Source organism: Rattus norvegicus, chromosome 16 (genome assembly GCF_021556685.1).
Source record: "Rattus norvegicus strain SHRSP/BbbUtx chromosome 16, alternate assembly SHRSP_T2T, whole genome shotgun sequence".
Classification (NCBI taxonomy): Eukaryota; Metazoa; Chordata; class Mammalia; order Rodentia; family Muridae; genus Rattus; species Rattus norvegicus.
The window spans coordinates 84418711-84433390 of NC_141549.1; the positions used below are offsets into that span (position 1 = coordinate 84418711).

At 49.2% G+C, this 14680-nt stretch overlaps 1 long non-coding RNA gene and 1 pseudogene across 8 annotated transcripts; both read right to left on the reverse strand.

The window, feature by feature from the left end:
* Nucleotides 1-214: 214 nt before the first annotated feature.
* Map1lc3b-ps1 (microtubule-associated protein 1 light chain 3 beta, pseudogene 1) lies at nt 215-1178 on the reverse strand (annotated as a pseudogene).
* Nucleotides 1179-7222: 6044 nt separating this feature from the next.
* Nucleotides 7223-14676, reverse strand: LOC102548586 (uncharacterized). Of its 8 annotated transcripts, none has more exons than XR_015640460.1 (3): nt 14094-14676; nt 7621-7751; nt 7223-7534 (listed from the first exon to the last, which is right to left on the reverse strand). It is a non-coding gene; the product is annotated as an uncharacterized LOC102548586 (long non-coding RNA). The 8 variants fall into 8 exon arrangements; XR_015640456.1 differs by having other exon boundaries at nt 7621-7785; XR_015640459.1 differs by lacking the exon at nt 14094-14676 and adding an exon at nt 9036-9098.
* Nucleotides 14677-14680: the final 4 nt, after the last annotated feature.

Below are 14680 nucleotides of genomic sequence, written 5' to 3' on the forward strand. Positions count from 1 at the left end.
GCAGGAACACGCCTCTGTGCAGAGAGGGTTTGACACCTTTTTGCTGAGGGCTACTTCTTTTCTTTTCTTTTTTTAGGATGCAAAGTATTTTATTTTTAAACTTCTAAAGTTTGAACACAAGATAGCTCTGTTTAGATGAGTTTCCAAGCCGAATGCAGTTGCATGGTGCTCAGTTTCTGGCTGAGAAACAGTTCCTAATACCCTATGTGTGTGCTTACGTTCTGATCTGTGGGTTACCACTGGTAACGTCCCTTTATGCCTTGGCAAGGGCTTAACAAACATTAGACATTGTCCTAGTCTTACACAGCCAGTGTTGTTCCGAGTGTCTCCTGGGAGGCATAGACCATGTACAGGAAGCCATCTTCATCTCTCTCACTCTGGTACACTTCAGAGATGGCCGTGGCTACACTCACCATTGCTGTGCTCATGAGGAAGAAGGCTTGGTTAGCACTGAGCTGCAGGTGCCTTCTAAATATCTTGGTGAGTTCGCTCATATTCACGTGATCAAGTACAAGGAACTTGGCCTTGTCCAAGATGGGCAACTGCTTCTCATCCTTGTATCAATCTATAATGGCGGGGTTCTGTTCCTGGATGAGCCGAACATCTTCCATTCTTTGTTTGAAGCCCCAGCGCTGCTGAAGGTCTTCTCGGATAGCGTGGTGGTCTTCGTGGTAGTCTTCTCGGATGGTGACAGCATGGCGTGCAGGTATCCCTGGTCAGACGATCTGACTCCCACGAAGATCACGTCCCTTGTGTGTCTCCTCAGCCCTGCTGAGGGCTACTTCATTGGTTCTGTCCCATTGACACTAAGGGAGTGGGAAATCCCCTAACCTCTGCCTACCCCTGTGACTTTTCCCCCACATCCCCAGGCTCCCTACATCTAGATTCTCTTCTCTGAGCTGGAGGCTGGACATTGTGAGGGCCTGGAGGCCCTGAGGTCCTGTGGTGGATCAGTGTGACCGGCCAGTTTTCTGTACCCAGGTCCCAGGGATGCTTGGTTCGCAGACGCCACCAGGGGGCACTGCTAGCCTCCAGATGGTAGCATTGGCAGGGCTACAGGGCACAGCTGCAATTGTGCAAACCCAGCAAGTACACCCAGCTGCTACCACTGTTCGGGGCCTGGCAGCTTTACCAGACCAAAACTGGGACGAAGGGAAGCGGGGGGAGGGGCAAGGCATGGCCCACAAATTCACAGGATGTCGACGGTCATTATTTTTCAGAGAAGGTCCCTGAAGCCAGGCAGACTCCTCTTCTGATGACAGTGCTCTCTTGCCCCTTCCCTATGCTCTGGAAGGTTATTACCTGGGTTTCTAGGGAGATGGGTGTAAGACCTAGAACTCTAAATGGGACACTGCATTTATCACAAAAACAGTGCTGTGCACAGTGGTGTGACTGTGGCAGGGACTGGGGCTTCCATGCTCTGGCCAGACTTCTAGGAAGAACATACTTCCTGCCCCGCCCCCGCCCCCATTATGGTCCCTTAGGTGGATGGGAGTATAGTGGTTTTGTTTTGCCTTGAGGGGATGGAAAAGCACTCTCTGTCAGGGCTCCTCAGTGCCCCCTGAGAATCCAGCGGAAGACCGCAGGATGAGGTGAACCCACCACAGATGAAGCAGATGGCAGAAAATCATTGTCTGTGGCTTTCTGTGGTTAACAACCACTGAGCCCCCGAGTGAGCAGGTATTACATGGCAGCTAGAGCAACACGGAGAACAGCCAAGCTCAGATACGCTAGGCCATGGTGAGCCCTTCCTGAAGGCCTCAACGGTCACAGGACTCCCGTGTGTGTGTGTGTGTGTGTGCGCGTGTGTGTGTGTGTGTGTGTGCGCTGAGAAGTAAAAGCAAGCACTGGGTCTACCATGTGACCCCCCCCCCCCAAACATGGCCTCTTACTCCTCATGAGACATCAGAGGTTCTGACTGGGAGAAAAAAGCGGAAAGACAATGAGTGTCTTTGCTCTTGACCTCCTCTGGAGCAGTGGAGCCTAGACCCAGACTTACCTCAGTGGATGTTCGTAAGAGGACAGCTCTGAGGGTGCCTGGTGGCGAGGCTTGTGATCCTGATGTAGCTCCTTACCAACATTGGTAGGATCACAAGCCTTTGCTCTTTAGGTGACAGTGTAGGTTTCCAGGACTCTAGCCTGCAGTGCCTAAAGCCCATCATACCCTCCCCGCCAAAACCCAAGCCCAGAAAAGAAAAGGGAAGGGAAGAGAAGGGGTGAGAAGAGGCAGAGTTTGCCCCATGGGACATTCCTGTGTGTAAGGAAGACATAGATCCATTGACAGCAAGAAGCTACAAGATGGCTGGAGAGATGGCTCAGTGGTTAAGAGCATTGACTGCTCTTCCAGAGGTCTTGAGTTCAAATCCCACACGGTGGTTCACAACCATCTGTGATGGGATCTTCTTCTGGTGCGTCTGAAGACAGCTACAGTTACTTATTTATTTATATATGATAAATAATTTTTTTAAACACACACACACACACAAACCTAGAAAGCACCAGTAGTCAAAGAACTGTGGGGCTACAAGGATAAAGGGATGGGAAGGTAAACCAGGCAGGTCCTGGTGAGGCTGCAGAATGTCCATGGGACTTCAACTGTGACTGATACCTGGCACGGCCTTCGTGATGGCAGAAACAACAGCACCCTGTAGATAGGACCTTGATGTTTACAGCTGCCCTTGAAAAACCTCCTACCATCCATGAGGAAAATCTAGGGTGCTGGCAGACGCCTGGGCATTGGAAAGGTACATTGCAGAGGCTCACACAGCAGAGCCACTGCAAACTGGGTGAATTTTATTGTATATAGGTCATACTTCTTTACTGCTAGGAGAATGTGAGAATTTACCAGAATTAAAAGGCAGGGTACTTAAGACGATTCAGCGGTTAAGAGCATTTGCTGCTCTTGCAGAGGACCTAGGGTCAGTTCCCAGCACCCACATGGTGCCTCACAACTGTCTCTAACTCCATTCCCAGGGGATGAAATGCTTCTCTCTGGCCTCCTTGGGTCCTTCATAGCTGTGGTGCACATAACACTTATAAAAGGAAAATAAAGTTTCAGACACAGAAGGCAGCAACAAGTTACAGAATTTATTACAAGTGAAGAAGAATGCAGACACATACATACACAGAAACACAAATAACACAGAGAGACAGAGACAGAAACAGAGAGCAAAGTACAGAGAGAAAAGAGTCCCTGCAAAACAGAGAGGACACGGATAGCTAAATCCCCTGGGGTGACCTGGATCTTATACATTGTTCCATTGTTTTGGTAGCACAGGGCAAATTCCCCTTCCCTGATTGTGCTGGTCTGTTTAAACAAAGAAAGGGGGCAGAGAGGCTCACTGCTTTGGATAAACATGTTTAGGACAGGCCTTGTACATATCTGACCACCCTGGACTGGTCTGCCAAAAGGATCCCTGCCTCCACAGCACCCACAGGGCCTTTTGTCTCAGGTCAGAAGAACTGAAAAGGAGCTGGAAGTTCGACATCTTGATTATCTCTCAGTGACCCTTTCCCTATCCGGCTACCTGTCAGGGGTGATTTTTAGCTTCTCCTCTCTCAAAAGGAGAGAATGACCCCTGAAAGTTGTTCCTTGACCTCTGCACATATTGTGTATGGTGACCCCCCAAAAACAAATAAACAAATAAGTATAATTAAAACATTAAATACGGGGCTGGAGAGATGGCTCAGCGGTTAAGAGCACTGACTGCTCTTCCAGAGGTCCTGAGTTCAAATCCCAGCAACCACATGGTGGCTCACAACCATCTGTAATGAGAACTGATGCCCTCTTCTGGTGTGTCTGAAAACAGCTACAGTGCACTCATATAAATAAAATAAATACATCTTTTTTAAAAAAAACATTAAATATGAAAGTTTGCTTATCTTTCAATGGCTCTGGTAGAAGAAAATCAAAGCATTCTATTTGTATAGTCAGAGCTCTTCTAAGTCGCTGAGCCCCTTGGGGACACTCCTCACAGTCTCCTCTGTTGGAGGTTTCTTCTGCAGACCCTGGCCTATCAAGCCGGAGATTGTCCAATAAGTCAGAAGGAAAGGATCACCCGGGGTGCATCTGGGGAAGCTCCTGAGACAAAAGTAACAAAATTGTGTTCACTCTGAGACAAAAGTAACAAACCCATGTTCACACTCTAGGGCCTAGCACTCCCATCTCCCTGGATCACAAAAGCTGAGGGAAATAAAAAGACACAAAGGAGAGTGAGCAGGGCTCTATCACATGAGGCGGCACCTGGATGGACAGACAGCACACGGGAGTGGCAGCGCTGGCTGCGGAGGACTGAGGAGCTGCAGTGTGGGAAGAAGGGAATGGCGGTGATGGACACACGTCCTAAATCCACACTCGGGAGAATTCCGGAAGCTGCTGTTTGTACTCTGCCAGCTTTAAAGAGGGTGTGGGCTGGGAGGATGGCTCAGCAGCTAGAGAACTGCTCAGTCACGTGCATCCCAGCACCCAGGTGGAGTGGATCACAACTCCGGCTCCAAGTGATCTGATGCCTTTTTCTGGCCTCCTCGGAGACCTGCATACACATTATCTTATGCACACACATAAGTAAATACATACGTTTAAAAAAATAAAAAAGTCAAAACAAGCAAACAATACCGTGCAGCCCTGACGTTGGTGGACAGGGTTCTAGGGGTGGGAGAGGCTGGGAGCAGATACTGCCTTTTCCCTAGCCTTGGGGACAGCTGTAAGGCTTTGGCGGAAGGAGTGGCAGGGGTGGGAACTGGCTGTTGATAAATGTCAACAGCTCCTAAAAATAAACAGGCCAGAGTCCAGGTGCTCAGAACTTGTGAAATTAGTTTCCACTGGCGTGCAGGCCGCCCCTTAGGGGCAGCTGAGCGTCTTGCTTTGACCCTACGTCAAGAATGAAGTCAACTTCGTTCATGATTAGTCCCTGGCTTTCCAGTACCACAAAAACTCCAGACTACTTGGCTACAAATGGCCAAGCTGCCCACTGTGTTTGAACTCTATTTTTATGGCACACCAGTTCCCCAAGATTATGTTCCAGATGCTAATGCACAGGACATGGCTGGCTATGGCTTGTAATCCCAGCATCCAAGAATCTGGAGCAGGAGAATCCCCAGAGCTTTAGGGCCAGCCAGGGCTATGTAGTGAGGTCCTGCTTCCAAAACACAGCACAGAACAGGGGCAGGTGAGACGGTTCACTGAGTAGAGGCCCTCGCAGTCAAGTGTGACTATCTGGGTACCTGAAACCCACACTGTGGAAGGGAATGTTGGACGAGAGAGCCGTCTCCTGGGAGCTGCCTTCTGACTTCCACATGTGTGTGTGTGTGCACCTGTGCATGGGCCTGTGCACGCATGTGCACACAATCAATAACAGATTAATGTAACCCTAACAAACCCAAATCAGGTAAATGGGCAGAAGGTGGAGAGGTTGGTCAACCAACAACAGCCATGTTTGGGAAAGCCACGAGGGGGCTGCAGAGACGGCTCAGCGGTTAAGAGCACTGACTGCTCTTCCAGAGGTGTCCTGAGTTCATTTCCCAGCAACTACATGGTGGCTCACAACCATCTGTAATGGGATCCGATGCCCTCTTCTGGTGTGTCTGAAGACAGTGACAGTGTGCTCGTATATAATAAATAAATGAATCTTTAAAAAAAAAAAGGAAAGAGAAAAGGAAAAACCCACATGCATGTCAAAAATATTAAATTAAACTTAGGCTAAATGGAGAAAGAAGGGCAGGCGAACAGCTGTCAAGCTGACTGATGCCCCCCCCCCCGCCCCCCCACCCCCCCCGCCCCCCCCCCCCCCCCCCCCCGGCTGCTCGGGCCAGCTGACAGGGGAGGGGCAGGGAGAGCTGCATTCTCTCTGGGAGGGAGGAACATCTTGGCTCCCGCAGATGGTCACTGTGGGGAGGAGCAGGTGACTTCTTCAAGGAACAGGGTGAGGCTGACAATCCCACATTTTCCGCATTTTCTGGAGGCCTGACACCACCCAGGATTCTGTTAAACCCAAGACGTGGACCCGACCCTGGGAGCTGAACAAATCCTTTCTCAGTGCCGCCTTAAGGCATTTTCGAGGCTGGCAAATACTGCAACCTATTTGGTTTCATATTTAAGTCTCTCACACTTGATCTTAGCCAAAAGGCTGAGCATTTCCTTACGCGGGCTACCGTCTCCAAATGTGCTTAGTCACCGTTCAGCAGCAGGGCAAGAAAGCCAGAGGCACTGTTGTCACGAGTGCCATCCCTCTGTTTAAACACGCATTGGCAGACACGCATTGACCCAGAAGATGGCAGTCAAAGCCTGCTCCTCAAATTATCTTCTTAAGAATCATTTCTTTTATGTATGGGAGTACACTGTAGCTGTCTTCAGACACACCAGAAGAGGGCGTCAGACCCCATGACAGATGGTTGTGAGCCACCATGTGGGAACTGAACTCAGAACCTCTGGAAGAGCAGTCAGGGCTCTTAACCTCTAAGCCATCTCTCCAGCCCTTCCTCTAATTCTTTTTCTCTTCTTCTTCTTTTTTTTTTTTCTTCTTTTTTTCGGAGCTGGGGACCGAACCCAGGGCCTTGCGTTTACTAGGCAAGCGCTCTACCGCTGAGCTAAATCCCCAACCCTCTTTTTCTCTTCTTCGAGATATAGTCTCACTATGTGGCCCAAGCTGGCCATGAACTCCTACATAGCTGACCTCAAAATCATAATCCTCCTGCCTCAGCATCCCTAGTGCATGCACAAGCCACTATGACCAACCATATCTAATCTATTTTTAACATTTTATTATTACTGTGTGTGCACATGTGTGCACTCGTGTGAGTGTGGAGATATGTGTGTCATTGTGTGTGTGTGTGTGTGTGTGTGTGTGTGTGTGTGTGTGAAGGTCAGAGGACCACTTTCAAGAGTTGATTCTCTTCTCCTGCTTTGGTTTTCAGGCTGTCTCACTTCTTGTTTCTGGCATGTAGTGTATTCCAGGTAAGCTAGACCAAGAGCTCCTGTGTCTGTCCTCATCTTGACACAGGTGGAGGTGCTGGGTTAAAGATGTAAGCCATTGTATCTGGCTTATTTACCTGGGTTCTGGGGATGGGACTTGGGTCATGAGGTTATATGCAAACATCTTTTTTTTTTCCTCCTGAGCCTCTTTGCTCTGTTTTAATTTTTATTACTTCATTTTATTTTGAGACAGGACCTCCTATCTCAAACCCAGGCTGGCCTCAAACTCATATCAAATCAAAACCATAACTCTTTCTTTCTCTCCCTCTCAAAGAAGAGACGTTTATTTTGGAGACAAACGTGGGTGACTGTGGCCACGGGACACAGAGTTTGTTTACAGATAAATAAATAAAAAATCATCAAAATAAATCAAGGTGCTTTTCAGATACATGGGTGGGAGCATCGGAGAGGCTGGCCACAGGAAAACGGAGAACTCTGGTTTAGGCCCCACATACTGATGATGCCTTCAGGTTCAGACAGGAGGAAGCGAGAGACTATTTCCCAAAGGGAAACTGGTTCTCTGTGCATTCCCAGTGCTCCATCTCTGTCACGTAGCTTCGAGGACTGTTAGGGGAATTAAAGATGCCCTGAGATCAGTTGGCCCTGAACTTGCAATAACATCCCAACCTCTCCACACCCCTGACTGTTACTTAGTCAGCCTTGCGGAAGGTTCACTTTGAAAAAGCAGCTTCTTTTTGTGAAATTTCATCCATATTCACCACGTAGCTGAGGCTAGCCTGTGACTCTGGATCCTCCTGCCTCCACCTTCCACATGCAGCTTCTGTGTGGTGTTTAAAAGGAGAGAGAAGCACATCCTAGAGAGAGGGGACGTGAGCTAACATTCATCTGCTCCAGACTCTTGAGCGTCTCATAACGAATGTAATATCTGGACTAACAACTACTCAGTACCCAGTCCACAGGTAAACATATTTAGGGTTTTTGTTTTATACATTTATTCTACCAGATGAACTCAGTATACACAAGAGGAAGGAATATCAAAATCATACACTCACTAGGGTACTTTGCAACTTAAAAAATACCAAAACATGATCTCAGAGAGGGGGCTGCGATCAGGATGTAAAATGAATAAATAAATTAATAGGGAAAAAGGCAGGTAATCCCCAAGAACTGTCAGAACCTAAATGAGATGGACTTGCATCTACATGAAAGGAAGAAGGAAAAAAAAAAAGAAAAAAGAAACAAGGGGTTGGGAATTTGGCTCAGTGGTAGAGCGCTTGCCTAGCAAGCGCAAGGCCCTGGGTTCGGTCCCCAGCTCCAGAAAAAAAAAAAAAAGAATATTTAAAAAAAAAAAAAGAAAAAAGAAACAATATCACCCAGTTATCCTGAAGCCAGGGGAGGAGAAGCAGGGTGTGTGGTTGTAATATCTGGATGATAGTCCTTCCACTGGGCCACCAGGGGCCACCAGGGCAGTGTGTTTCCCTTTGGCTTCGGTGACAGGACCGCGGTCTGTCTGGTCACACTGTACAGAAGTAGAGAACTGCAGTGATCCAAGCGTGAACCAGTAAGCCAGAAAGGTCTTCCTTCCCACAAAGAATTTTCAATAGGTTGTCTGCCTCTTTTCCTCCTCTTTTTTTTTTTTTAAGATTTTTTTATTTATTATATATAAGTACACTGTAGCTGTCTTCAGACACACCAGAAGAGGGCATCAGATCCCATTACAGATGGTTGTGAGCCACCATGTGGTTGCTGGGATTTGAACTCAGGACCTTTGGAAGAGCAGTCAGTGCTCTTAACCACTGAGCCATCCCCCCCCCCTCCTCCTCCCCCTCCCCCCTCCTCCCCCTCCTCCTCCCCCCTCTTCCTCCCCCTCCCCCCCCCTCCTCCTCCTCCTCCTCCGACACGGTCTTACTCAGACTCCTCTCAAACTAGTAGCTCTCCTGTCTCTGCCTTCCAAGTCTTGGGATTAGCAGCTTCCGGGACTTTCATTTCTAATCTCTCAAGGACCTTCAAGATGCCATCAAGGCTATTCGGCCCAGGCAAGAATGGGATAAAAAAACAGCGTGGTGTCTTTAAAACGGCCAGATGCTTGTCCCCTACCTCCTACCTTCTCCGAGAAGATAATCAGGTCACATGAGGATGATGGCAGTAGGTTCTGCCTGCACGGACTGAGATCATCTCTGGGTCAGTAGGTTATAAAGGACACTCTGCACATGCGCGGTAACGTCGGAATGAAACCCATTATTTTATATGACTAACACACACTCACTGTTTTACAAGCTGTACTTGGAACCAGTTCCCTGCTTTACGATGACCCTTCGGGGCTCCATTCGGGGAACCGGAAGGTCTGGACCCACCCACGTTCCCCAAGCCCCACCCATTCACAACCCTAAGTCTATTCTCTTTAAAGTTCTCCTGGATACAGTCTCAGGGGAGGGGCTGCCAGGGAGGGAGTGCCTTCTGCGTCTGGTCAGGTGAGGGAGCCTCTAAGATCTGAGAGTTCAGGATCTCACAGAGATGAAGTCACCAGCTCAAAGGCCTGGGGACCTGCCGCCCTGCTTTCATTCCTGTAAGCCAAGTGACCTGCTGAAGTCACTCTCACAGGTGTGGCTGAGCTAAGCCAGCCCATCCCAGGACCCTGTGGCTAGGGTGAAGTGGTAGCCTAGGTGGCCCCTATTTAGACCTTTACTTAGGTCCTAATTTAGGCCTCACCCAAACTGCTAAGTAGAAGTTGGGGAGTTCTGAAGGACAGGCTCCAAGTTCTTTGAGGATCTGAAGATTGGGGGTTTCACTTGTTTGTTTTCTTTTGTTTTTGAGACAAAGTCTCACCCTGTACCCCTCGCTGGAACTCAGTATGTAGACCAATAGACCAAACTGGCCTAGAACTCACAGACTTACCTCGGGTCTCATAAGTGCTGGTATTAAAGACATGCACAATTTGGACATCTTCTGGGGTCCCTGGGGTCCCTCCTCTATGCTGATCTATTCATCCCTTATTCATGGCTCTGTACTACCCCACTGCCCTGGACACAGCAGCAAGAAATCTCCTGAGCTTTTTGCAGAGAGGAGAGGGCACTGTGCCCTAGGTCCTTAGGACCGCACCATGTGGCAGGTGGGTTTCTGCCTCACTTGTACACTGGGAAGCTGTCCAGGGCACAGGCTGGGGTGGAAGCCGGCGGTTTGTTCCAAGAGGAGGGATGGAAAATTTCAAACACAAGTCTCCCCAGAGGCTCACCCAGTCACAGCGGGTGTTATAATTCTTTTCCTTTTTTTTTTTTTAGCTGAAGGGTTTCGTGTTAGTTTTTGTCTGTCCAGCTGTCCTAGTGCTGAGGGTCATAGGCAAATGTTCTACCACTGGGCTACCCCACCGCCGGCCTCAGCCCCCCTCAGTCGGAACGACTTTAAAGCCATGTGCAGACTTTATGTTCTTCTCCTGTCAGATTGCTCAAGGCACGGACGCTGAGAACTGACGGTGGTTGGCCACTGGGGCGGCAAGTGGTAAATTCACACTTGCGAAAACAGCAGTGTGTGGGAGCGCTGGCCATCCTGGCTGCAAGGTCACAGGTCACAGGAGGGACAGAGAGCTTTTCTGTTAGAATCAGAAGAGCGAATATGGCACTGGGTGAAGGGCTAGCGAGAGAACTTGTTCCCCAGAGGGGCCCTGCTCAGGGTAGGGTAAAGGTGAGGTGCCAAGTGGATCAGCAAAGACACCTGTGCAAGCTTTATGAAGCAGGGGGCGGGGCTGGAGGACCTGGGGCGGGGCTGGAGGACCTGGGGCGGGGCTGGAGGACCTACGTCTGGCCGGTCACAAGAGCCATGGCCAGTCGAATCCATAGTACATAGGCCAGAGGCTGTTTCCTATTGCACAAATCAGCGGTGTTCACTATCCATCCACTTTTCAAGCTAAAGGGGGCAGATGAAGTCCAAAGAATCATTTTTTAATAAAAGTAATTAGTTGAGGAGGGAGGAATGGATCGTGTCTCCACCCATAGCCTGGGAGCCAGCTGCTGGCTTCGGGAGAGGGAGTCAGTTTCTTTATGGGTGTGGCCTTAGGTTAGTCATGCTCCACTCAAGGCCCACACCCATGAGTATGTGGGCTGGACAGAATAGACTTGGAGGGGCACGAGGGGGAAGGGAGGGGGCTGGAGTGGTGGATCAGCAGTAGAGGGTGCCTGCTGCTATCGCAAAGGACCTGGGTTCAGTTGCCAGAACCTCTGGTGGTTCACAACCATCTCTGAACTTCATTTCTAGGGAATCGAGTCCTGTTCTTCTGGCCTGCAGGGGCACGTGCACACGGGGTAACCTGCAGCCCGTCAGAGTTTCAGACACTTCCCTCTGTAATGTCTGCGAGGAAGATGTAGACAACCCAATCCCCCATTTACCTGGTCTGAAAGTTCTGAAAAGAACGGTGTATGAGTTTCAGGCAGCCCTCGGAGGAGGTCCTCTCTACCCCCAGCTCCCATCTGCCAAGGAGAGTGTGTGGTGGTTCAAATGCTGATGCACCCCCCACCCCCAGTGGCTCAGGTATTTGAATGCGTGGTCCCCAGTCCGTGGAACTGTTTGGGAAGGATTAGGAGGTGTGGCCTTGTTGGAGGAGATGTGTAACTACCAGTGAGTTCTGAGGTTTCAGAAGCCCAGGCCATTTCTAGCTAGTGTTCTGCCTCCCACTTGTGGGTGAGATGTGAAGTCTCAGTTACTGCTCCAGTGCAGTGCCTGCCTGCCTCAGACATGCTCCCCATCGCGATGGTCAGGGACTCAAGCCCTCTGAACTTATAAGCACCAATAAACTCTTTCTTCTATAAGTTGCCTTGGTCATGGTGTCTTTTCACAGCCATAGAAAAGCAAGTAAGAGGTTGGGGATTTAGCTCAGTGGTAGAGCGCTTGCCTAGCAAGCGCAAGGCCCTGGGTTCGGTCCCCAGCTCCAAAAAAAAAAAAAAAAAAAAAAAAAAAAGAAAGAAAAGCAATTAAGGTGTGGGGGTGGGGGGAAAGGGGCCAGGCACCAGGAAGCTGCTGAGGTCTGACCACCTAGGTAGGTGGTACTGAAGACAGAAGACATATTGAATTCAGCTGTTGCCGTCTTTATTCGTCCACACCAATGCCCCATCTGCTCTTCTTGGATCTGTCTCAATTTCCTTCAGTCTGAGGGAACAGCCCCAGAAATGCTTAACTCCTAAAGTACGGCTAGATTTCTCTCAGACCCTGGGTCCTTGTTTTGAGTTTGCACTGTCTAGTGCTGTCTGCCCAAGGCTTTAGAGTGGCTTCCTCAGAAGGTAGCTTAGGACTGGGAAGGGTATGGATGGCCACTGCGGGCCACCATGAGTCAGACTATGGTAGGATACATGGTAGAGGCGGGTGTGCAGAGAGAAAGTTTACTCAGAGGCGCTTGGCCCTTAGGTTTTCCTCGAACCTCTGCCAGAGCCTTCTATCTTCCCTCGCCACTCTTCCTACAGGGAAGCTGTTTTTATCAAACTAACTCTGGCTAGTGCCAGCATCCCACCCTGTGGTCATGTTTGACCACAAAATTCTCACAGTGGAGAGCATGCCTTCTTCATTCTCGAGTTTAAGTGTCGGAGGCCTACGGATGTTTCTCAGCCTGCATGAGAGGCACAGGCCAGGACCTCTTGAGGGATCCATGCGGGATTCCCCAGCTCCATTGACAGAAGGGTGGAGTCACAGACAGAGGGGTGTTGTAGATGCCATTGGGACTAGGGTACGGGACAGAGAGATGGGACCTGGACATGGAAGAGGGACAAGAGATGGGTTGACATAATTGACCTCGCAAATGTCTTTCATTTGTTTTGGGTACATCAGCGGGTCTCGGGGAAGAAAGAACAGAAAACAGGCTTGAGAGGCAGAGGAAGGAGGGTCTCTGTGATTTCAAGGCCAGCCTGGTCTACACTGTGAACTCCAGGATAGAAAACTACACACAGAGACCTGGTCTCAAAAAGCCAACCAGCCGGCCAAATAAATAAATAAATAAATAAATAATAAATAAAATGGAGGAAGAGGAGGGGCAAATATAGAGGAGGCTCCCTCTGTGTGGCCAGACAAGGGGAAACTTGTGTACGGACGGAATGCAGTCCTGCCTGTGGTCTGTGTCCCCACTGAGGAAAGGTTACGGCCAGAGCTGGGAAAGGACGTTTGGTGTTAAAAAGCCATTCACTGCTGGGCTGAGCTGATCTCTGCAAGTTTTCCCCAGAGGCAGCAAGCACTCTGGGCGACTGTGGGAACTGGAATTTGGAGTTCTGCTCATGCTAGCACTAAGCTTCATCCAGTGTCAACAGAGAAGCTTAAACAGATCTAACTGGATTTTCAGGTTCATTTCTTGCTGTATTCTCAAAGAAAGATGGGACTAGATATGGTGGCACATGCCTTTAGTTCCAGCACTCAGGTGTTTGTATGTGTGTCGGGGGCAGGGGGCAGATGTAGGCAGATCTCTCTGAGTTCCAGACCAGCCTGATCTACATAGTGAGTTCCGGACCAACCAGAGCTACGTAGGGAGACACTGTCTCAAAAAAATAAAATAAAATAAAATAAAATAAATAAAAGAAAGTAAAAAAAGAATAAAATAAATAAAAAATAAAAGAAAGAGAGATGGGGTACAAAAACTTAGTAGAGACTTCTTGTTCATTATAGTTTGGTCAAAGCAAGGGGAGGTGGTAGAAACAAACCAACCTCAGGTTCTCTCATCTGTCTTACAATAGTCTCAAAATCTAGAGAAAATGAAGCAAAGGCCAGAGATGCCTATGTAGTCGAGAGAGAGAGAGAGAGAGAGAGAGAGAGAGAGAGAGAGAGAGAGAGAGAGAGAGAGAGAATACTATGCCTATTATTATATAGCGCTACGCCTGTATTCTTAGCACTGAGGTCAGGATCATTTACACTGGGGTATACAAGTGTCCCAATGGACCAGGCTAAATTCTAATCCCCCCACCCCCACTGCTTCCTGTTAGGTACTTAGAGGCTTCTAACTAGTCCAAGTGAGTTCCCAAAGTCCAGCTGAGGGTCATCCCAACCACAATCAGCAAAGCTCACGGACTTTTTCAGAAGAGACTTTTAGAAGTTCGGCAGTACCTTCTAAACGCCACAGAAAAGTGCGTCTGCAACATCCGATCCGCCCTATCGCGACCCAGAGGCTAAAGGCGCCAAAACCCTATACTTTATTTACCTCGGCACGGTCAGCATTTATAGTTCCAAAATTTCTCCACAGATTTCCAATGGCTCCTCTCTAAGAACGGCAGTCAACTGGTTTCCAAGCCCAAAGTCTGAAATCTCAAGAAACTGACGGCGACTGGAACCACCAAAGAAGCTCGGCACCACCGTGGCACTGTGCCCCTTGCAGTAGGGCACATAGCCGGGGCTTCTCCAGGCGAGGAGACGCAGCGACGACTCTTTCCAAGGCTAGATCTCGGGTTCCAAGGTTTGGAGAAGCGAGGACCCCTAGATAGTGGCCCTCAACACCGTAAGTTCTCAGCCTTGAAGTGCAAGGGAGCAAAGTGGAAAAAAAAAAAAAATAAGACTCCTTTTCCAGCATCGGAGCTGGAAGTCCGAAGTCCAATCCGCCAGGCACCGAGGCTTGAAGAATACTTAAAATCCTGCAAAGTGGATCCGTCTTCTGACCTCGGCACAGGTTTCCATCTGGATGGATTCTCAAATCCCTAGTGTCAGGCTGCAGCAGGTGGACTGGGTTAGGGCCCCTAAGCCCTCCCATGCCCAAACCGCCCCCACCCCATCCCGGCTCGGTCCACTCTACCC